The sequence below is a fragment of the Peromyscus eremicus genome, chromosome 8a (genome assembly GCF_949786415.1).
Source record: "Peromyscus eremicus chromosome 8a, PerEre_H2_v1, whole genome shotgun sequence".
In the NCBI taxonomy this organism is placed as follows: Eukaryota; Metazoa; Chordata; class Mammalia; order Rodentia; family Cricetidae; genus Peromyscus; species Peromyscus eremicus.
Window position 1 is genome coordinate 15,963,453 of NC_081423.1, and position 15,594 is coordinate 15,979,046.

Consider the following 15,594-nt stretch of genomic DNA (forward strand, 5'->3'; position numbering starts at 1 on the left):
GAAACAATGGCAATTACTTTACTAACAAAAGATAATGCAATATTAAAGAAAAATCCTTCCAGATTGTAAATGTCTGTCCACAGAAAAATGCATGGTAGGAAGTAGTTCACAGTATTATTGTGATTATGTCTTTGACAATTTTGTATAGTTTTCAAGTTGTCACAAAGCATGCATTACTTTTATGATTGGGGAGGGGGTTGTGTTTCTTATGGACTGTTGTCAAAAGTTAGTACTTCCTTTAAGCTGTATAAACACATCCTTTTCCCCCCTAAGCATTCAGGATCGGGGAAGTGAAGCCAGATTTACTGAGACACAGAAACTATTCTGAGTCAGGAAAAAGCAGTCGATTCACAGAGAACTTGTGAACAGCGTTGGCTGAGCTGGGCAGTTCAGACCCTTCAGGGTGTGAGGCCTCTCTCTGGCTTCCTTTTGTGGAGGTGTTCACAGTGACCTTGTGGGATGATGAAAAGGGAGCATTGATGTTGATTCTGCCCACGTAGAAAGTGGAAATGTGGGGCCATGAATGTGCTGGGGTCCCACATGGGTTAAAGAAAGCCCCAGTGTTCTTCTAGCCAAACAAGATTCTTTAGACTATCATCAGGATTTTGGCTTGGTTTCCAGAGTGTCTTCACACTGACCAAAGAGCGCTACTGCCATGGGCTGCCACCCCAAAATGGAACAAGCAGGGTAGACGTTTTGTAAAAGTAAGCCGGTGTTTGAGGAATATGACTTAGGAAGCTGAGAATAACTCTCTATGCCCTCTAAACCTTTTCAGCAGGTATTTCCAGCACCTACTTGTACAGAAGGAGCCTGCTTGCAAACAGTGTCTTGTAAACAAGTTACTGTGCTGTGCATTAAGGAAGACAAATAATAAGGATTGTTTATAGGGCTGGAGGGTACAGTGGTAGAGAGCTTAGACTTGGTTTGGTCCCCATTAACTCCCCCCTATTTTTAAAAGATTTTGGGGCCAGGTGTTGGGAGTGGGAAGTGACTAGAGAGAGTGCAGCAGTTAAGAGTACTTCCTGCTCTTCCAGAGGACCCAAGTTCAGTTCCCAGCACCCACACTGGGTGGCTCAAAACTGCCTGTAACTCCAGCTGCAGGAGATCTGACACCCTCTTCTGACCTCTGCTGGCACCCGTACATATACAGCCGTATACATGTACACATAACTGAAAATTTTAAAATAAATCTTTTTACTTTGTGTTCATCCAGACTCACCCTATCCAGTGCTTCCTAAAAAAGTGCATTCACTAAGTAAGGGCACTAAAAACACTAAACTAACATTGGGAGAAAGGATTTTGAAATAAAAATAAATGGCCTTTAGTAGTAAACTCACAGAAGGGGGAAGCTTGAAGGACTCCAGGCTGACTGGGGAAGAGGTTGCAGGGCCCAGGAAAGGGAAACATCCAGGGATGTGGTAAACTGAAATAAATGGAAGCTGCGAAGCAGCTACCTTGGCCATGGCTGTCAGGTCAGCTGTGGTGCTGGCTTGGATGCAGGGTAGGGATGAAGAGCACAGGGAGGTGTGCACCAGGTTCCTGGTAGAGGAGAAGCTGCAGCATATCCACTGAGATCAGGACACAGTGATCCAGCAGCCTTGGCACTGCCAAGTTCAGCAATGGACAGTTCATGTTGACACATCCCCGGTGTCTGCAGGGGATAGGGTCTGGGGCTGGCTGCCTAGGTCTGGAGGGCAAGAAGGACTAGCTAGAGATAAGGAGCCAACACAGACAGCTGAAGTTAGGGATATTCATGATTGTGTGAGGAAAGGAGCTGTCTGGAGGCCTTCTCTCTCACGCATCCATCCCCAAGAGGCAGGACAAGGAAAGAGTCTGTAAGGAAGGGCCATCTGAAAGGACTGTGGCTCAGGCGCTGTCTGCACCACTCTCCCCTCCACCTTGCCAAAAAAATTTATGTATATTATCCTATGAAGTAAATAAAACAGACTCGTGTGTGTGTGTGTGTGTGTGTGTGTGTGTGTGTGTGTGTGTATAATTATATATATGATGTCAGCAGACCCTGATGAATGTCTGTGAAATTCCCACAGTGTAGCCACAGGCATCCTAAACCTGCACATCCAAGTACAAGACGATATTGACCTCTGCAGCCATCCCTGAAGGGCAGAATCAGGATGGGACTTGCATGTGCCCTTAGAGTCGGGGGTGGGTTTGGGGTGGGTAGGGGGAAGCATCATCCCTGTGCAGGAACACCTCCCTCCTCTCCACTTAGCTTTGTAGAGCCCAGGCTCTGGCCTGGAGCTACTCGGCTCCTCTTGGTTTTCACAGCAATCTTTGCTTATCTCTGTCAATACACCTGTCATTTGTTTGTTTAGTTTGGTTGTTTTGAGACGAGGTCTTACTGTGTAGCCCTGGCTGGCCTAGAACTCATGGTGTAGATGAATCTGGCCTTGAGTGCTTAGAAATCCTGCCTGGATTCCAGGAGTAAGCCACCACAGCAGGCTTGTTCCGGTATTTGATCCCCACAGTCTTGCGCGAAGGAGCTATTTAACGATGCTCATTTACTTAGAGTTAGTATGGGGGAAAAAAATCTCAAGGGAGATGACTTTTTTTAGTCAATTCTGATCTTTGGGAATCGAGCTTACATGATGCAATGTCACAAGTGTTTAAAGTTACAAAGACTCTCTGGTGCTCTTCCCTGTGTTGAAACTTGTGATGATAGCTTTTCTCTTTCTTTCCGTTTTTATGGTGCTGAGTACAGAACCCAGAGCTTTGTGCATGTGTTTTGTAAGGCAACTGCTTAGCCACTGGGCTGTACTCCCCACCCTCCCACCCTCACCTAGCCTTGAACTTGTACTCCTCCTGTCCCAGCATTACAGGCATGCATCACCTAGGACAGTCTCAATCTCTCAGTCAGTTTTGAGCAAGGATTCTTTTTGTTTGCTTTTTGTTGTTTTTGTTTTGTTTTTCCAGACAGGGTTTCTCTGTATATCCCTGGCTATCCTGGAACCCACTCTGTAGACCAGGCTGGCCTCAAACTCATATCCAAGGTTCCTAGCTGGGATCCACATATCCTTATGTCTATGGCTTTCTGTAGGCCCCCAGAAATGTTTAAGAACCATTTTTATTAGTAGTAACAGCCAGATGTAATGGTGCATGCCTTACTCCTAGCTTCTCAGAAGCCTGTGGCAGGAAGAATACAAGTTCAAGGCCGGCTTGTGCAACTTAGTGAGACCCTGTTCCAAACTAAAAATAAAAAGGAGCTGGAGGACTTGCCTAGCATCGCAGAGCCCTAGGATGGGGTTCAAGCCTTTGTACTTCAAAATAATAATTACAATATTAGTAGCTAGCATTTAGGCAGTGTTTGCCATGTGTCAGGCCTGTTGCTAGACTTTAACTGGATTGGAGCAGGGCATTTTGCTTCCGTTCTAATATTCCCAACTTTTCAGTTACAACCCTCAGAACAGAAGAAACCCCCCACTGGACCCTCCCTTCTCCCGTGGTGTTTTCAGGAGCCTAAACCCTGTCCTTGCTGCCTTTGTTGGGAGGAGGGGTAACTGCTGTATACTTTGCTGTAATTCCCACGTCAATTCCATCATTAGTCCACTTTTGGAGAGGTGGCCTCTTCCTTTGCCAGGTTGGGAAGAGGGGACTCCCTCTGGCAGACGGGTGCTAGCTGCAGCCCTAGCAGGTGCAGTTGGGGTGTTTGGAAAGGCAGGCTGTCTTTGGCGGACCTAGAGAGATGCCCTAGGGGCTAAGCGCTGAGGAGGGGACTTGGCCTTTTCTCTGAGCACTGCCTCTCTTGACAACATCTGTAACTGCTATTGGGTCTGTTTGTCATGCTTTGTGACCCACTGCTGCAGTTGTGTAATTACACTGTCATGAGCCGAGGCTTTGTGGAAAACAGAATGAAAACTAAAACCGAAAACAAGCTGAGGGGCAAGTCCTGAGTTTTCCTATAGCTCAGGGAAACGTGTGACTTCGTAAATTTCCATTAAATCAAACCTTTGGTTGAGGAGGACCCCAGCTCCACCCTCTCCACTTTTAGCTTTGTATGACTTCTTTCCCTTAGAACCCTTTCTGAATTGTTTACTTCCTGCACTCGAGAGCAGTGTTATACCAGTTTGGGTTTTTTTGGAACACGCCTCCTCTCCTAGTTCAACAAGCTATTATGGCTTCGGGTCTGGGTTCCTGCCTCTTGCTTATCATCTGTCCCTTTGCTTTCGGCTTTCATCCTCCCACTCTGGCCTCACCAACAGAAGTCTTATTATACCTGTGTGTAGGGAGTCTCTCTACAACAAACACTAGACTGTTCTCACTCCCTGGCCTCCTGATTTGCTATCACTTACAGCCACTGATCCGAACATTGTATGTTCAGCTCAGCACTGATAAAACAAAATTAAAAAACCCAATTCATTGTCCCAGAAGTGTTCAGTCAGCAAAAGAGATGAAACAATTTTGACAAGAATGCTGCATTGGAAGATAAGAGAACAATCCCAGCTGCCTGCCACTGCCTCTCTGCCAGGAGACATTTTTCTTTTCTACTGGCTCTCGTCTAAGAAGTTTCTAGTCGCATTCCTCCCAGAGAGGCAGAGATGAGAGACCCTCTTATGCACCAGAGTCCTTCATTCGGTCCTTAAGGTCAACCTGTGAGGCCAGGGATGGAGTATCAGATGGGTTAGCAATTTGCCCAAGGAAGCTAACATTGAGGGCTGTGTCCTGCTCTTCAAATCAGCATGAGGGTCCCTTCTCATGAATTCTCTCATTCTCCCTCACTAGGTTCTGAGGTCCTTCAGGGCGAAGACAGTGTCTCACGTGTATACATTCAGCACTTTACAAACATATCTACTTCTTTCCTTTCCCTCGTTTGTCAATAAAGATAGGCTTGGACGTGTAACTCGGCGGCATGCTAGATAAAGATAGGCTTGGACGTGTACCTTGGCAGCATGCTAGCATGTATGCCTACTTGAGTCACTGAAGAAGTGACACCAACAATCCAAGGCAGTTAAGTACTTGCCTGCTTAGATGGATAACGGAGGAACAGAGAGGAGTGTGTTGGGGGCGGGGGAGTAGACTGCACAGAGGAGAAAGGGGTCTTGAACCTTGGAAGATGGGATAAGGTTTGGATCTTAATCTGCTCATCAGATCCACAATCTTAATCTGCTCATAGGCAGATCCATCTGCCCTATATCATGGCAGGCCTGGTACTGAGTATGGGGTAGGCTGGGAAATCAGGATAGATAAATAATGGGGTATTTGGGGGCTGAACTTGGTGTATTCAGGGAAAAATAAGAAACTGAGGCTCAGAGCTATCACATAAGGACACTGTCCAGTTGAGAGATCACAGTGAGAATAACATCTCCCCCAACCCAAAGAATGCTTTTTAGATGAGATGAATGAGGGATGAGATCCAATTGCCAGCATCAATGAGTCTCTTTTACACCTCTCAGAAATACTGTCATCTTCTCAGGGAAAAGTCAGTGCTGAGTGTCAGAGGGACACAGCTTTTCCTGGAGATTTTCCAGCTTCGAGTTAATTATTCTCACTTTTGAAGCTGCGACTCCTGACTGTATCCCACAGTCTCAAGTTGTCCAGAGAAAAAGCACTTAGTCCCAAAAGGTTGACACTTAAAAAGATGTGTGCAGAATCAGCAAGCAGGACTCAGTCTGTTCTAATGAGGATTCACACAGTGCAATCTTTAGGTCATAAGGCAATGTAGGGTTGAGTGTGGGGTTGCCCATCTGTAATCCCAGCACTTGGGATGCAAAGGCAGGCGGATCAGGAGTCCAAGGCCAGGCTTAGCTACATAAGACCCTGTCTCCAAACAAACAAAATAGTAAGAAAATGCAAAGCATTTGACAACTTTTCTTAAAAACAATTTCTGTGTTTTTCACATCATCCAAATTTTCAGTTGCTCTTGCCAGCACAGCTATGCATGGCTGGGCACTCTGCTAGAGCATACAGGATCATAAAGCACGATCTGCTGTGTCTAAATTTCTTATGGGGAACAATCTAGAACCCTGGTCACCTTGGATATTATAGCTCAAATTAGGGTCTTGGCCAAAGTTAGTTTGTTAGTTTGTTTTTGAGACAGTATCTCACTGTGTAGCCCTGGCTGGCCTGGAACTCACATAGATCCACCTGCCTCTGCCTCCTGAGTGCTAGGATTAAAGGTGTGCACCTCCATTCCCTGAATCATTTTATTTTTGAAAGAGGGACACCCTGTGTTCCCCAGGCTGGCCTCAAAGCCCTGGAGTCAAGCACCTCACTTGCTTCAGCCCTCTGCACATTCAAGTTTAAAGTGAGAGAGATGTCTGTGTATACTGGGGAACACCTGGGAAGTCTCCACAAATCCCAACGACTTCACAGTCACCAGAAACACTTTTGTACTTTCATTTTTTGAGACAAGGTACATACTCACAATGTAGCCTAGACTGACTTACTGGAAAAGAGGCACAAGCAACCATGCCTGGATCTTTTGGAGCTTTTGAATGTTATACCATATCTGAATGCTACCTATTGAACAATAAATTACTTTGAGGAATTTAGTGACATCCTCTGTATCTCTTACTTTGTATCATTGTCTCATCGTTGTGTAAAGTCTTGTTTTTCTGATTCAGGCTGTTTTACTACATGAGTTTTTTCCGAGGAGCGTTGTTACACACTTTTGGAAGGGGTAATGCCAGCTGGCCACCACTTCGTGGCTAGAATAAAAGCCTCCCAATCCTCAAGCCAGCACTATCCCTGAGTCTTTCTGCCAACTGTGTGGTAGAATCTGGCTGCAGAAAGCCCAAAGAAACCCAGATCAATCAGGAGCCTGTGATTTCATTCAGTTCAGAGCAGGATACAGTCAGTAACAGACTTTGATGGAAAGTCTCCACTGGACAAAACTCTGTCCCTTCCTAGACAACAGAAAACACAAAGGCTGCACAACAGTGTAACTTATCAGCAGGTGCCACTAATGGCAGAGCCTTGTGATAGGATAGGAGTCTGCTGCCTGGTAGCTATGCAAATGCCTATGTCTGAAAGGTAGTATAATAACAGAAGGGCTATCCATCTGCTGGAAAGCTTCCAAATATGGCACTCTGAGAGGATAAGCAAGGGGGAAACTTCTGGAAATTTAAAGCATGAACATCACATAAGTCAGTCCAGGGATGTGGCTCCAACTTCTCAAGCCAATTTTTTTTCTATTTGCTTTTCAATTTTCTATTCCACCTCATGGGGAAAGTTTGTCAGACTTAACAAGATAATTATAATCTGTTTAGTTCCCATGTAGTAAATACTCGTCGAATCATTGGGTATTGGGGTCCTACTGTGTGCTTGGATTCTAGGGGAGAGATCTACTGCTTTACTTTCTTCCTATGCATCTACAGTTACCTATTAATCTGGGCTCCAAAAATTGCTTTAGCCTAATATGGTGGTATATGGTGGTTTATTCTTGTAATGCATGTACTCAGGAGGCAGAGGCAGGATTGCCACAAGTTTAAGGTTGGCCTGGTCTAGTGGCCGTTAAATTGCTGAGTTGTCTAGAGTTATCCTTACTTGCTGTTTAGTCTAGAGCTGGTCTTCTAAATGATGCTCTTGAGATAGTCTAATACTACTGCTGTTCATCATGTGCTAACTATATGCCAAGCACTCTGGTAAGTGCTATATATGACTCATTTTTTAAGCTATCTTTTTATTTTATTGTATGTATTTTATTTTATTGCATGTGGGTATACAATGTGTGTGTATGCATGCTTGCACTCGTGTGTGCATGTGGGCATGCACATTTGTCATGGTGTCCAGCTTTGGATGTCCATACATGCTTTCCACCCTGTTTGAGATATGGTCTCATCGTCACTGTGTGTGCCAGGCTGGCTTGCCCATGAGTTTCTTGGGATTCTCCTGTCTCAGACTCCCATCTCCCTGCAGGAGTGCTGGGATTACAGATGTCCCTGATACACACCCAGCTTTTGCATTCTTGGCATTCAAATTCAGGTGACATGTACTTTACTCACTAAGCCATTTTACCAACCCTGTGTGAATTATTTCACTCAGTTCTCACACCAATTCCATTTTTACAAAGGTAGAAATTTAGATTCATCAAGTTTAGATAATTTGTTCTGTTTCACACGTGGTGAAACAAGGATTCAGGTTGTTACTAAGTAATATAGTGACTGGCTATATGTCTGGCATGGAGGGCAGAGGATGAGTGAGTGACCTTGCTAGTCCCACTCAACCTCCTTCAGGCTCATGATCTAAGCAAATCTTATTCATTCCCAAGTTCATGGTTGCTTGCTATTGAAACAGGGAGACTATCACAATGTAGCTCAGGCTTGCCTTGAAGATCCACCTGCCCCAGGCTTCCCAGTGCTGGAGTCACAGACGTGTGTCACCACATCCCATCCTAGTCCATGATTGTGACATTTGATACTTGCCTGGATCTATGCATTTGTGTTGGGGGCCATGGTTCTATTTTTAAGAGGTTGTAAGGATGGGTTGAGGCCTGGTCTCATGAAGCAGTCCTGCAACTCAGTGTAGCTAAGAATAAACTCCACATCCTCCTGCCTCCACCTCCTGAGTGGTGGCATCAAAAGGGTCAACCACTATCCCCAGCTCTGAAGCCACGTTTTCAATGGAGGGTACTCCCAAGGGTACTGATATTTGGAGGGAATCTGTTGAAGTTTCTCTGTCCTTTAATCTTCTTTCCTGCGCTTAAGAAAATACGTTTTCTGTGTTCATATGTGTGTGCTGGTGCAGACCTGTAACCCCACACCCAGAAGTACAAAGAGAATTCTGGAAACACAGGCTGTGATAACTAGGTACGTTATTTCCTCGAACAATTAATTCCTCTGAGATTTTTTTTCCTTTTGAAAAATGGTTCTCTTATTGCAATGTATCTGTTAGGAGAACTATTTGAGATAATGAACCAACCACATACTACACATCTAACAAACTATCAACAGGATTAAGAGTCCTAAGCAAATCACAGGATCACCGGTTAGACAGGCTTGTCTAGAGAGCATCTAGTAGCAGTTTGTACAGCTGAATACAGATCCTATCTCAAAGGTGCAGGCCGCTGATCCAGGGCCTGGGGATTCAGGCTTAATAAATATTAGTTGACGAATAAGGCCAATTCGGAACTGAGATGTCATTTACGAAACAGAATATTGATGCAGCCACTTAACTAACTAGTATTCCTTTAGTCCCCTGTGGTTCAGTTAAACTGTAAAGTGAGCATTCGGACACCTCGGGCCTCATCTTAGTTCTGAGCCTACAGGCTGAATATGGAAGCCTCTGAAAAGAACATCATGCACGAACGCGAGCTTGCAGCTCGCCATTCCCGGCGGCCCACGCCCACGCTCAGCAGCAGTCTCGGGAGCCCCCGCTCCGCCCTCTCTTCCTGGTTTTCCCCGGCAACCCGCCCCTCTGGCACCACGTGACACGGCGCCGGCCGGGCCGAGCCTCTGATTGGCCGGGTTTCAGGGCGCCTCGCGATTGGCCCCGGGCGGCGGGCCCCCGCCTCCCTCCTCCTCCTCGCCGCGGCCCACGTGAGGGGGGCGAGTCACGCGATTTCCGGGAACCCGTCAGGAAGGACATAAACAAAACAAACCCGAGGCAGCATGGAGAGGGGCCGCGGCTGCGGTAGCGCGGCCGAACCCAGCGCCTGAGCCACCCTCAGCCTCAGGTGAGTGCCGAGCGTCCGCACGGGCGGGCGGGGTGCGGCGACGGAGGGCTGCGGGCGTGGGGCGCGGGTGCCTGGCTCCGGCCGAGCGGGGCGGGGGCCGCCGGGCCGAGAGCGCGCGGAGCGGGGCCGCCGGTGCGAGCTGGGCCAGGCTGCTTCCGCGGCCGACGGTTACATAAAAGGCGGGCGCGGGGACGGGCGCCCGGCCCCTCCAGGGTCCGGCCCTTTGCGCTCCCCGGAGCGGGGGGCCGCGGCTGCCGGCAACCGGCCTGTCAGAGCGGCGAGCGGGTGGGAGGGGCCGGGAAGGAGGGGAGGAGAGGGGCGTGTGAGGGAGGCCGGCACGGCTAGCGCTCGGAGGGCTAGGGGCAGAGGCGCGGGCCAGGCGAACTCCGGTCAGGGGCCTCGTAGGGCCACTGCTTCCCCCCCACACCGGCCCCTCCCAGGAGGCGGCGGGCGACGGGGGCCTCCCTCTCGGGATTTGTTTATATGTCCTCTCTAAGCAGCTTGAACGGCCCGGAGGCGGAGCCCTCGCAAGCGAGTGGCGGCCGATGCTGTCCAATGGAGGAGGCGAGCGGAGGCCCTTGCGCCAATGGGCGCAGGGAGGCGGTGCCGCGGGCCTCCAGTAAGTTAGGCTGTGCCGGGGGTGGGGCGGGCGGGGCGGCCATATTAGATGGGAGGGAACGGGGGTGGGGGGTCACTGAGCGGGGCGGAGACGGGGCTCAGGGCCGAGAGCCCGGCCGGGGGCGGGCCGAGTGTCGGCTGGAGTCCCAGCGGACCCGGAAGCCACCTGGAGGAGCCCGACCCGGCTCTGCTACTCCCGAGTGGAGGTGGCTGGGAAGTACCTAGGGCGGTCTAGCCTCCCAGGGGGGCGGTTCCTGGGACTAGATGGAGCTTAGTCTCTGGCTTCTCTCGCTTGCTTGGCCCTCCGCTGCTTGACAAATCCTGCCGCCAAACCCTGTAATCGCCCTCCTTTAACCCAAGAAAGCAAGTCGTTCTGCTGTTTCTGAGCGGGCTTGAGTCTTATAATTCCCTTAAGAGGGGGTATTTGGGTATTTAGCGGTCTGTTTTTGTACCAGGCCTCGGGTAGAGGCAGTCAATCAGAGGAACTTCTGCATTTCTGGGTTTTGCAAAGAGAAAACTGGGTCTGGAAAAGCAGAGAAAGTAGAGGGCTGGGCGGGGTTTTCTTTTTTTTTTTTTCTTTTTTTTTCATGTGGACACCTTCCAGAGATCAGGCTCCTGTGCTTCTGAGTCTTAATTTGCCTCTCTTGCTCACATAAATTGGAAGCTGACATACATCAACTTCATGAGAAAACCAATCCGTGAGAAAAGTATTTAGGTTTGAAAGGTCTTTAGGACTTTTTGTCTTTCCAGTACCAGCAGGTGAGAAAGAGGATCAAGGCCTGACTTTTAAAAAGCAGAAAATAAGAGTTCTTTGTAAATCATGTGATCTCTGGTAAAATGATTGTCACTTGATTGTATTTTAAAATATTATTTTTCAGTGTTCTCTAATCTAAAATAACCGAGAGCTACATCCAAGGGGGAAATGGTGTGGATATGTAATTAGAAAATCACTTATTTGTGTTGTGATTGTTTTGGCACCATGTTAGCCTTGTTAAATGCTTATTTAAGCTTCTGTTAGTGTGAGCTTATAGCCTATGACCACATTCATATTGTCAAAGGTACCAGGCTATTGATACATCTTTGTTTAAGCACTTAGGAGTAGGAACATACTGTAGATACATCATCTTCCAAGATGCTCTTCGAGAGTTGAGCTGAAGAATAATCTTAAATGGTAAATAAATTATTCATTAACTTTGGTATTAGTTTTATCCTCAGTTTTGTTAAAACTATGTAAAAATATAACCTCAGATTATTTGATATATTTAAAAAATTAAGTATAATATTTATTTATTTAGTTTTTTGGAAACAGGCTTCTTTATGTAGCCCTGACTGTCCAGGAACTCACTCTGTAGATCAGGCTGGCCTTGAACTCAGAGATTTGCCTTGCCTCTGTCTCCCAAGTGCTGGGATTAAAGTTGTGTGTCACCACTGCCCCACTAAGTATAATTTTTATAGTAAATAAAATATTAGCCCTATATTTCATCACTTAATATTGTATTGCTAAGTCACAATTTGCTATAATGGCATAATCAGTTATAAAAGGGTATAGCTAAAGTTAAAACCAAGCAAGAATTGTTTCACTGATACCTACAATACTTATTCAAGGCAGTTTTCATTGCTTACGTTTTTTTTTTTTGTTTTGTTTTGTTTTTTTGTTTTGGTTTTTTGTTTTTTCGAGACAGGGTTTCTCTGTAGCTTTGCGCCTTTCCTGGAACTCACTTGGTAGCCCAGGTTGGCCTCGAACTCACAGAGATCCGCCTGGCTCTGCCTCCCAAGTGCTGGGATTAAAGGTGTGCGCCACCACCGCTCGGCTTCATTGCTTATGTAATAATTTCTTAAGAATGGCAAATAAATAACCAGAACTTATTTTGACTAAAATTCTTTTATATGCTTAATATACTTTGGGGTTTAAAAAATTGTAAGTAAGTAAATCAGTAAGCTTTGGGGTTTAAAGAATTGTTACTGTTGTTGAGACAGGGTTTTTCACTTTGTAGGCCAGTTAGTTGTGAACTCCAGGGCCTCAAGTATTTCTTCCGTGCTGGACTACAGACAAGTACCACTGTGACTAGTTCTGGATTTTTAGTATAGTAAGAATAGAAAAAAGATATTTCCAGGACCAATTTTGGGTTCTCCATTTACTTTGTCATACTGAATGTTGTATAACAAACTGAAAACAAACTTTGATGAAGAAAATAACCTATTTGAGTTCTAGAGCAAAAGTCTGGCTTGAACTCACAGAGGTCTGTGTCTCTCTTCCTCCTGAGTGCTGGGATTTTAAAAATGTGAGCCACTACACTTGACAGAGTAGTGATTTTTAAAATAGTAAACAGAGTTCACTGTTAGCTTTTAAGCTTAATTTTTAGTCAAGATTGGCGATGAGATTTTGAGATTCATTAGTTTAGGTTTGTACCTGGCCATTTGGGGAAAGGTCTCACTGACTTTTACCACATTCAGTAATGTCTCATCCCAAGGTAAACATTCTTGGTCATAAATTTGTTGCACTGTTTTTGTTTGGTCCTGTGAGGTGGGGTCTTTCTGTGTTGCCCAAATTGGCTTTGAAGGCCACAATCTTCCTGCCTCAGCCTCTTGTTACTGGAATCATAGGGATATGCCATAGTGCACAGTTGTTAGTTCTAAATTATCCCAGGAAAGGAGTAGTTGAACTTCTTACTGCATAGGATTAAGTAGTAAATATTTAATAATCTCTGTAATGACTGCTCAGCTCTGCAGTTTGTTTGGTGATGACTGATAAGAAGACAGCATAGAGAATGTAGGTTCTTGTGTTTGTTTGTTTTTTTTTTTTTCAAGAGCAAGCTGTGCCTACGGGTAGCCTATTGATAACCTCTGTTTGAAGATATTGGTTGAGTTTGAAGTGCTCAGGTGGTAGGGAATTGCAGAGGATGTAAATACACACTTCAGACAGTATTGGCTCAATAGCCTAATGTAAGTATCTCCTGCCTTGAAAAGCTTCACTGTGGAAACACAAGGCACCATCCTAATTTAGAATTTTATATCTATGTAGATGTTTTGAAACTGTTTAAAGTAACTATTGGTATAGTTCTGTTTGTTTTAAAGGTGCTTTTTTTTTTTTTTTCTTTTTGAGACTTAAGTCTTGGTATTTAGCCAGGCTGGCCTTGAACTCATTATTTTGCCCAACCTGGGCTACAACTTGTTTTGTTGCTGTTCTGTGATGTTTGTTTTTTTGAGATAGAGTCTCATTTTGGCCAGGCTGGCCTCAAACTCATTAAGTGGCCAGAAATATGACCCTGAATTCCAGATCCTCCTACCTCTCTTTTCCCAGTGGGGGATTATAGGCATTCACTACCATGCTGACAAGAGCCTTGTATTTTATTGATTTGTGATAATTGGGTATTTGGGGGGGACAGTGGGGGTTGAGACAGTGTCTCTACATAGCCCTGGCTGTCCTGGAACACTCTATGTAGACTAGGCTGGCCTTGAATTCACAGAGATCTGCTTTCTTTTGCCTCCCAATTGCTGGCGTTAAAGGCGTGTGCCACCATACCACATCTGGTTTGTGATAATTGGTCATTTTTATAGCATGGTCCCTTTTCTTAGGGGAAGAGAAGTACAAAAATTCTTTTTCAAAAAGAAAATTTGCATTTGTATTGCATTTGTTTGTGTGTACAGGCACACATGTGCTACAGCATGCACATGAAGATCAGACACCAACTTCAGGAGTCAATCCTTTCCTTTCACTGTGTGGATCCTAAGGATTAAACTCAAGTTGTCATGTTTGGTGACAAGTGCCTTTATTCACTGAGCCGTCTTGCCGTGTCTGCAGAATCATTCTTGCTGGCTACTCTGATTCATACTTGTGGGACAAAGTAAACTAGGAGAGATGCCGAGGACTTGCGTGTTACTTCCTGACTATAGTACTGTTCTGTTCCGTCACTAGCCGTGTCCTATCTGCTTTTCACCAAATTCATGACCTTTCCCTCCAGAGTCTGTAAGCAGTTCTCTAAGCTCATGTTGATCTACCAATTCCAGTTATTCAATTTTTTTCTTCCCATTTTGTCCTTTCAACACCAATGGTGCTTTGATACCTTCTGTTACAGGGTTGTGTTTTCACTTAAATATCTTTTCTTTCTTAAGATGGGGTCTAACTATGTAACTGTGCCTGGCCTTGAGCTCAAAAATGTCCAAATGCCTCCACCTCCTGAGTACTGGGATTAAAGTCTTGTGTCACAGTGCTTGGCTAAGATTGCTGATCCTTTATTTATTCGAGACAAGAGTTTCGATGTGTATCCCTGGCTGTCCTAGAACTTACTCTGTAGACCAGGCTGGCCTTAAACTCAGAGATCTACCTGCCTGAGTGGTGGGCATGCACTACCATGTCCGTCAAGCTTGCAGGTTTTACCCTTTGGGTTGCTTGGGTGTCTCCATGTACCTTCTTGAGTATAATACTGTGTCTGAGGGTTTGAGGTGCTACTCTAAATGAACTCCTCCTTTGCTGCTGCTTGCTTTTCCTAATGGACCCGCAACCTTCTCTATCACAGACTTGCCATTCACTGAGGGATTTGAAACACTACAAGAATAACATTTTTTTAAAAAGTTTTTATGGTTATAGAGGAGAATTAGGGATGTACTTCTGTTTATAAGATTAATGTAGAGGGGCTTGAAAGCACTGGCTGTGCTTGGTGAGGAACCCCATATAGTTCCCAGCATCCACATGACAGCTCACAACTATCTGTAACTCCAGTTCCAGGAGATTCCTACACCCTCTTCGGGCTGCTGCAGGCACTTCCTGCATGTGGAACACAGGCATACATACACTCATACATGTAAAAATAATAAATCTCTTTAAACAAAGACTCAGCATATCTTAAAACAGCAAGACTTCTAGCATTCTATCAATGTTGTCAAATGAGGCTGGGGGAGCTGAGGAGATGGGTCAGTGGGTAAAGATGCTAACCACCAAGGTTGATAACCTGAGTTCAGTTCACTAGTGGAAAGAGAACAGACTCCTACAAGATTTCTTCTGACTTATTTGTGCATTCACACATACAAAGGAATATTATAAAAAATGTTAAAGTCAGATGGCCTTTTACAATGTCACTATTCGGTGTTTGTCTGTCTGTCTGTCTGTCTCTCTCTGTGTGTGTGTGTGTGTGTGTGAGAGAGAGAGAGAGAGAGAGAGAGAGAGAGAGAGAGAGAGAGAGAGAGAGAGTTGTTTTTTTTTGAGACAGTGACCCCAGATGGGCAACAAACTTGTGCCATTTGTCCTACTTCAGCCTCTCAGGTGCTAGGATTTTAGGCATGTTCTACTACATTTGGCTTTTAGTCTCTGACTAGGGTCTGACCCACTCACCTCTTTGCCTCTTTCTTGA

The 15,594-nt window shown here is 45.6% G+C and overlaps 1 protein-coding gene across 8 annotated transcripts in view; it reads left to right on the forward strand.

The window, feature by feature from the left end:
• Positions 1-9,462: 9,462 nt before the first annotated feature.
• Crebrf (CREB3 regulatory factor) overlaps positions 9,463-15,594 on the forward strand; it is a 75,420-nt gene continuing 69,288 nt past the window's right edge. For 4 of the 8 annotated variants that reach the window (XM_059270240.1, XM_059270246.1, XM_059270245.1 and 1 more), the window contains exon 1: positions 9,470-9,628. The gene's annotated coding sequence lies outside the window, so the exon portion shown is untranslated. The other 4 variants (XM_059270241.1, XM_059270248.1, XM_059270242.1 and 1 more) reach the window with 4 other exon arrangements.